This window comes from Lipotes vexillifer, unplaced genomic scaffold, assembly GCF_000442215.2.
Source record: "Lipotes vexillifer unplaced genomic scaffold, Lipotes_vexillifer_v1.1 scaffold213, whole genome shotgun sequence".
Lineage (NCBI taxonomy): Eukaryota > Metazoa > Chordata > Mammalia > Artiodactyla > Lipotidae > Lipotes > Lipotes vexillifer.
This window is the reverse complement of record NW_006780610.1, coordinates 4,033,669-4,041,814: the sequence shown is the minus strand read 5'-3', so window position 1 is coordinate 4,041,814 and position 8,146 is coordinate 4,033,669. Positions and strand designations below refer to the sequence as shown.

At 46.9% G+C, this 8,146-nt stretch overlaps 1 pseudogene; it reads left to right on the top strand.

Annotated features, from left to right (window-relative positions):
* Positions 1-3,870: 3,870 nt before the first annotated feature.
* LOC103073932 (histone H3.3 type 1 pseudogene) lies at positions 3,871-4,281 on the top strand (annotated as a pseudogene).
* Positions 4,282-8,146: the final 3,865 nt, after the last annotated feature.

The following is an 8,146-nucleotide window of genomic DNA, read 5'->3' as shown; positions in this document are numbered from 1 at the left end:
AAAGAGGGGAGGGAAGAGAAAGGGGGGCTGACCATTTGCTTCTCTTTGTCTTTGCAGGCTGATGCTTCTCCCTCTTGACAATTGCACGGCCCCCAGCCCCTCCTAATTACCATGATTAACACTGAGCAAGCTGCCATATTTTATGACTCTCCAAAACAAAAAAATAATTAAAGCAATTACTGTCATTAACATGCTGCCCTCTTCACCACCTTCTCTGAGAGTGGGCAGGAACAGGCCCCAGGGAGTCAGGATTGGGTGCCTTCCCCTCTCCATTTTGTACCCTACCACCACCACCACCACCTGCCCCCTCCAGAAGCACCAGCCTAGACAGCTCCAGCTGCCAGCAAGCCTGGGAGGCCTCAAGGAAGGGCCTCAGTGGAACCCCCGCAGGATCCGTGGACATCCGGAAAAGCCAGAGCCTGGCCTCTGGGAAACCACAGAGAGGGTTTCACCCCAGGCGGGGAGCCCACCAGGCCCAGTCACCCCAAGACCTGGCCTTGTCCCTCTGCAACTCCTCAGTGCCAGGCCCCCCAGCCCCACAGGCAGGACTCCCACAAGCCCTGTTCTCTCTGGCTCCCCAGTCTCCCAACACAGCCCAGCCCAATGCTCCACCACTCCCCAGCTGAGTGACCTGGTCATCCAAACCTTGGAGGTTTCTATTTCCTTGTCTGTAAAATGGGCTGTCTTAGTCAGCTTGGGCTGCTATAACAAAATACCACAGACTAGGTGAATTAAACAACAGACATTTATTTCTCATAGTCCTGGAGGCTGCAAGTCCAAGATCAAGGTGCCAACAGATTCAATTCCCGGTGAGAGCCCTCTTCCTGGCTTGCCAACGGCTGCCTTCTCACTGTGTGGTCACATGGCTTTCCTTGGTTCATGATCAAGGGGTTGGAGGGGAAAGAGAAAGGAAGCAAACTCTCTTATGTCTCTTCCTGTAAGGGCACAAATCCTATCATGGGGGCCCACCCTTATGTCCTCAGCTAAACCTAATTACCTCCCAAAGGCCCCATTCCAAATACCACCACATTGGGGTTTAGAGCTGCAACGTATGAATTTGGGGTGGGGAAGACACAATTCATAGCATGAGCTTTGAAATGTCTGTGGAACAATCCCTTCCTCGTGAATGCCTTTGAAGACTGAGTGAAACAATCAACAGGAAGCACCTTGAGCCAAGCCCAGCACATAGTAGGTCCTCAATCACCAGTGGTTGTCTTCAGTGCTGCCCTGAAGCAGAGGATGACTGGGGTAGAGCAGGAGGATTTGCTGAGGAGGCTGAGGAGAGGGCCAGGCTCCAGGCTGTGATGATTTTGTAAACCATGATGCCTGTGACCCGGGATCATTGCCACGGCCTCCTAACTGGTCTGCCTGCTTCTGTCCCTACCCTTTATCCTTCAATTCATTCTCAACACATAAGCCACAGTGAAACTTTTAAAACGTTAAGTCAGAGAACACAGAGGAGTGAAAATGCTCTGTGTGATCCTATAAGGATGGATACACGTCATTATACATTTGTCCAAACCCATAGAATATGCAACATCAAGAGTGAACCTGGGGGCTTCCCTGGTGGCGCAGTGGTTAAGAATCCGCCTGCCAATGCAGGGGACATGGGTTCATGCCCCGGTCCGGGAGCAGGGGACACGGGTTCGTGCCCTGGTCCGGGAAGATCCCACAGGCCACGGAGCGGCTGGGCCTGTGAGCCATGGCTGCTGAGGCTGCCGACGCAGGAGACGCGGGTTCGTGCCCCGGTCCGGGAAGATCCCACACGCCACGGGGGGGCTGGGCCCGTGAGCCATGGCCGCTGAGCCTGCGCGTCTGGAGCCTGTGCTCCGCAATGGGAGAGGCCACAGAAGTGAGAGGCTCCCCGCGCCCCAAAAAAAAAAAAAAAAAAAAAAAAGAGAGTGAACCCGGATTTCCCTGGTGGCGCAGTGGTTAAGAATCTGCCTGCCAATGCAAGGGACACGGGTTCGATTCCTGGTCCGGGAAGATCTCCGTGCCGTGGAGCAACTAAGCCCGTGAGCCACAACATATGAAACCGCACTCTGGAACCCTCGAGACACAACTACTGAGCCCACGCACCGCAACTACTGAAGCCCACGCGCCTAGAGCCCGTGCTCCGCAGCGAAAGAAGCCACCGCAATGTGAAGCCCACGCACCACAATGAAGAGTAGCCCCTGCTCGCTGCAACTAGAGAAAACCTGCACACAGCAACGAAGACCCAACGCAGCCAAAAATAAATAAATAAATGATTTTTTTTAAAAAAAGAGTGAACCTTAATGTAAACTATGGTCTCTGGGTGATAATAGCATGTCACTGTAGGCTCATCGATTGTAACAAATGTCCCACTCTTTTGGGGGACGTTGATAATAGGGGACGTCTGCCTGTGTGGGCGCCGGAAATATATGAGAAATCTCTGTACCTTCCTCTCAATTTTGCTGTGAACCTAAAACTGCTCCAAAAAATAAAGTCTTTAAATTGCAAAAGTAATAAATACTTAAGTTGAAAAAAAAACAAACCACAAGTCAGATCAAGTCACTTCTCTGCTCAGAATCCTGCAGTGGATCCCCATCTCACTCAGGGTAAAAAACAAAGTCCTTATGATGGTCCCTAAAGGCTTTGCTCTCCTGCTCCCATCCCCCTCACTCACTCTGACTTCAAACGTATTCCAAATACTCCTGCCATAGGACTGGCCCATCTACCTGGAACTCTTCCTCCAGGGACAGCTCACCTCCTTCAAGACTTGATTCAAGGTCTTCCCAGTGATGCAGCTCTCACTCAACTCCCCACCACACACTCCCAATGCCCTTATCCTGTTTTAGTCTTTCATCTTCCCATGGTGCTTAACACCTTTTAACATGCTTTGTAATTTACTGTTTACTGCAGTCATTGTTTATTGTCTAGCCCCAGAAGGGCAGGGATCATTGTCTATTTTGTTCTGATGTTTTCCAAGGAACTAGCTCAATGCCTGGCACATAGTAGGCACTCAGTAAATATTTGTCTAATTTAATAGAGGAACTGCAATCTTAGCCAAGGCCTGTTGTTTCCTCTGGTAGATCTAGTGGCGCCCATGGAGGGATCTGAAACAACAGAGACATCAGTGTAGCAACAGGCAAGCGATGTCCTTCAGACTGTGCAGGACAAGTCTTCAACAGCGACACCATGTGGCAGGAACAAGCAACAGAAGCAAGGGCCCTTCTTGTTTCTTCCAGGAAAGGTCCTTGAAGCAGAAATGGCCTCATTTTGACTGCATCAGCCACAGAGATTCCTGGGCAATTGAAACTCAGGGAGAGAATCTCAATCAGACTTTCTTCTAATATCCAGTGACACTCAGCAATTATTTAAAAACTAAAAGTTTTCACTGCACATCTATTAGGATGGCTATTATTTAAATCAACAACAAAATAAGTGTTGGCAAGCAGGTGGAGAAATTGAAACCCTTGTGCATTGCTGGTGGAAAGGTAAAATGGTGCAGCTACTGTGGAAAACAGTGCAGTAGTTCCTCAAAAAGTTAAGCATAGAATTATGATATGATCCAGCAATCCCTTCTCTAGGAATGTACCCCAAAGAATTGAAAGCAGGGATTTAAACAGATATTTGTGCACCCACGTGCACAGCAGCATTATTCACAATAGCCAAAAGGTAGAAATAACCCAAGTGTCCACCGATGGATGAAAGAATAAGCAAAATATAGTATATACATACAATGAAATATTAATAAGCCTTAAAAAGGAATGAAGAGCACAGAGCCGTTTGGTCGTTAGTCGGGGGAGTTTCTTCCATTAGCTCGGCAGCTGCGGCTCTTTACTGGGCAGCAGGAACTGCGCAGCGGTCGGAGAAGCGGTGTAAGACTTCGGCATTGGGTGAAAGAAAATGGCCCGAACCAAGCATCTGCCCGTAAAGTCCACGGGTGGCAAAGCGCCCCGCAAACAGCTGGCCACTAAAGCGGCCGAGAAAACGCCCCCTCTACCGGCGGGATGAAAAAAACCTCATCGCTACAGGGCCGGGACCATTGCTCTTGGAGAAATCCGTCGTTACCAGAAATCCACCAAGCTTCTGATCAGGAAGCTGCCTTTCCGGAGGTTGGTGAGGGAGATCGCCCAGGATTTCAAAACCGACTTGAGGTTCCAGAGTGCCGTCATTGGTGCGCTTCAGCAGGCTAGTGAAGCGTACCTGGTGGGTTTATTTGAAGATACTAATCTGTGTGCCATCCACACAAAGAGAGTCACCATCATGCCCAGAGACATCCAGTTGGCTCACCGGCTACGGGGAGAGAGAGCTTAAGTGAAGGAAGTTTTTATGGTGTTTTGTAGTAAATTCTGTAAAATACTTTGGTTTACTTTGTGATTTCTTCTGTAAGAAATTGTTTATAATATGCTGCATTTGTACTTAAGTCATTCCATCTTTCACTCAGGATGAATGCAAAAAGTGACTGACTGTTCACAGACCTCAGTGATGTGAGCACGTTGCTCAGGAGTGACAAGTTGCTAATATGCAGAAGGGATGGTTTCTTGCTTCTCATGATGCACGTTTCTGTATGTTAATGACTTGTTGGGTAGCTGTTAAGGTACTAAAATTGATAACTGTGTACAGAGTCCTTTTGCAATAAAACTGGTTATCACTTGATCCAAGTGTTTAACGATTGGGGCTGTTAAGTCTGACCATACATCACTGTGATAGAATGTGGGCTTTTTCAAGGGTGAAGATACAAGTCTTAACCACAGTGTAACTTACAGTTTCCTTAAAAAAAAAAAGAAAAGTAAACCTGGCAGCTATAGAATACACTATGTACATTTATAATAGCTATTTTATATATTGTAGTGTCAACATTTTTAAATTAAATGTTTTACATTCACATGTGGTGGGGAGTCTTGTCATTAAGGTGTGTGTGATATGGAGTCTGGTTTGTTTTCTCCTAATTAGACTGCACTTGTTTTTCATACATAGTAAAATGCTTTGCACTTTATACCTTGCATAAGTCCTCATTCTACCACACGTTAACTAATCCTCTAGCTGATAATGCAGACATTAACGGGGGGGTTTTACTTATAAGGGCTCTAGAATATAATACAAGTTATTCACACCAGCATCATCTATTACTAATATAGTAGTTAGTGCAGCTTTTCTTTGTGTTGTGGTTGGACTCATAACTAGGTTGAGTTTTTCTCTACCAAGAGGGAACAATACCGAACTTCTTTTCCTTGTGGAGTTTGTATTATAATACCCCTTGGGGTAAACTTGCTGTAGGGGAGGGACACACAGCTTCAGCTCATGGAACCTCTGCCAGTTAAAATGGTGTCATCTGGTATAAGGTCCTGGGAAAAATCACTTCATAGAGGTGGCTTGCCAAGTGGTTTTAAAATTTATCCTTCTATTGAAGTTTTTAGGTCAATTATGTACGTTGACTAAATTTACAAATACACTTGTTTATCCAAACACAAAGGAATGAAGTCCTGATATATTACTACAATAGGGATAAACCTTAAAATTATGCTAAGTGAAAGAAACCAGTCACAAAAAGACAAATACAGTATGGTTCCACTTATATAAGGTATCTAGAGTATTTGAATTGAGAGAGACGGAAAGTAGAATGGTCATCTCCCGGAAGTAGGAGGAGGGGGTAATGGGGATCTGGTGTTTAACAGGTACAGAGTTTCAGTTTGGGATGATGAAAAAGTTCTGGAGATGGAAGGTGGTGATGGCTGTACAACAATGTGGATATACTTAATGCCACTGACCTGTACACTTTAAAAATATTGAAATGGTAATTTTTATGTTATGTAAATATATATGTATATTTTACCACAATAAAAATTTAGTTAAAAAAACAAAGCAGGAAAAAGCCTTCAGAAAATAAAAAGGTTAGTGTAACTCTGAGTCCAAGGAGAGGTACTAAAACATGGCACAGGGGCTTCCCTGGTGGCGCAGTGGTTAAGCATCCGCCTGCCAATGCAGGGGACACGGGTTCGAGCCCTAGTCTGGGAAGATCCCACATGCCGTGGAGCCACTAAGCCTGTGCACCGAAACGATTGAGCCTGCGCTCTAGAGCCCGCGAGCCACAGCTACTGAGCCCACGAGCCGCAACTACTGAAGCCTGTGCGCCTAGAGCCCGTGCTCCGCAACAAGAGAAGCCACCGCAATAAGAAGCCCACGCACCGCAACGAAAAGTAGCCCCCACTCGCTGCAACTAGCCCGCACTCAGCAACGAAGACCCAATGCAGGCAAAAAAAAAAAAACATGGCACAGGGGTGGGTACAACCCATCTTCCCATCCCCACATGGAGCCCACTAAGCCACTGGCACCAACTGACCCTTCTCTTACTTGCCCCACTTCACCTTAGTGAAAGTTGGGCTCACATTTCTTTTCGGGGTCCATCTATAATGACTCTGAGCCCCCAACACTCAAATTCCCATTGCACATTCCTCTAGGAGATTCCTTTCCAATAGTCCTATTCAAAACTTGGAAATCGGCAAAAAGACGGCTGTGAATTCTCTCCCCATCCTGTGACTTGGCCGACAAGCCCACCTAGAGTCAGGTGACTCTCTAGGGCCTGCAGCTTTGTTTGACCTTCTAATTGCTATTGATCAGGGCCCATGCTCTGTAAAGTTAGATGTTCACTTGTAGAAAACTGATAAGGTGCAAATGATTTCCATCCAGAGGAGAAAATAACCCCAAAGGTTAGGGTTTTATTGCTTTATAGGATATTAACCAATTTTGTAACCAATTTAGTCATCATATTCCATCATTGTTTTTCATACGAGTTTCTCATATCCTCCTTTGAATCAGCTTTGCTCAACCCTCACTGAGTTAAATAAAATTTTGATTGTGCTCACTCTCTATTGCCTGAGAATTATGTTCACAATATTTTAAGAATTGTACCTTGGCACCTGGGGAAGCTAGATAGGTGCTCACGTGTTCCACACACAGTCCTGGGGGGCTGCTTGTCACCTCACTGGCTCCTCCTTTTCCTGGCGCCCCTCCCCCTCTTTCTTCTTCCCCTTCTCCTCCTCTTTTTCCCGCTCCCTCTCTCTCCCCCCTCCTCTCTCTCTCTTCCTCTCTCTCTCTCTCTCCACCTGAAAATCCCTATTCCCCTCTGCTCCTAGCCCAGACAATAAAACCAGGTCACATCTAGAGCAAACTACTTAAATGCAGTCAATACAAAACAGAATTGGGGCTTCCCTGGGGGCGCAGTGGTTGAGAGGCCGCCTGCCGATGCAGGGAACACGGGTGCGTGGCCCGGTCCGGGAAGATCCCCCGTGCCGCGGAGCGGCTGGGCCCGTGAGCCATGGCCGCTGAGCCTGCGCGTCCGGAGCCTGTGCTCTGCAGCGGGAGAGGCCACAACAGTGAGAGGCCCACGTACCGCAAAAAAAAATAAAAATAAAAATAAATGTGGGGTCACGGGACAAGGCCTGGACCAGTATCACGCCTGCAAAGGAGGAGATACAGGGAAGAGAGAGTTTAGATGCTGAACCAGCAATGAGGGCAGAAACCAACATGACTCCAGGTCTGCACACCTGAAGCCCCGTGGTCTGCTTGAGTGCCCAGGTATGGTGGGGGCCCATTCTACCTTCTCATGTCCCACAGTGATTGTTTTAGGGATGGACACTTGATCCAGACCTGTGCCAAACAGACCCTGGCATTCCCCATGTACATGACCCAAGTTAGTCCAATCAGACATGAAGCTCAGGAATTCTGTTGGATGGTTGGCTGAAGGGATGCCCCTCTCTCTCCCAGCATTTGGAGGAAGAAGCCTAGGAACTATTGGTACCCAACATGGAGAAACAAGCCTGAGCATCAGGATTAACAAACTCTGAATCAAACCCACCTTGAAGATCATGCTATCTTTGGACTTTCACATCACATAAAAACTACACCTTCCTTTTACTGGGTGAGCCAGTTTGTGCTGGGTCTTCTGGTACTTGCTCTATAAAGAGTCCCAACTGATCTACCAGGAAATTGACAGTATTTTTAATAGCTACTATAATCCTCTCACAGCGTATTCATCTGAAAAGAGGTGTGATGGAGAAAAGTAATTATAATTCTCAGTTTACAAACATTGCCTAAAATGTGAATTCAAGAGAGAAATTAGCAGATATTTTAATTGTCTACTCCATCTCCACATTCTCACACTTAATTTCTCTGCTCTCTA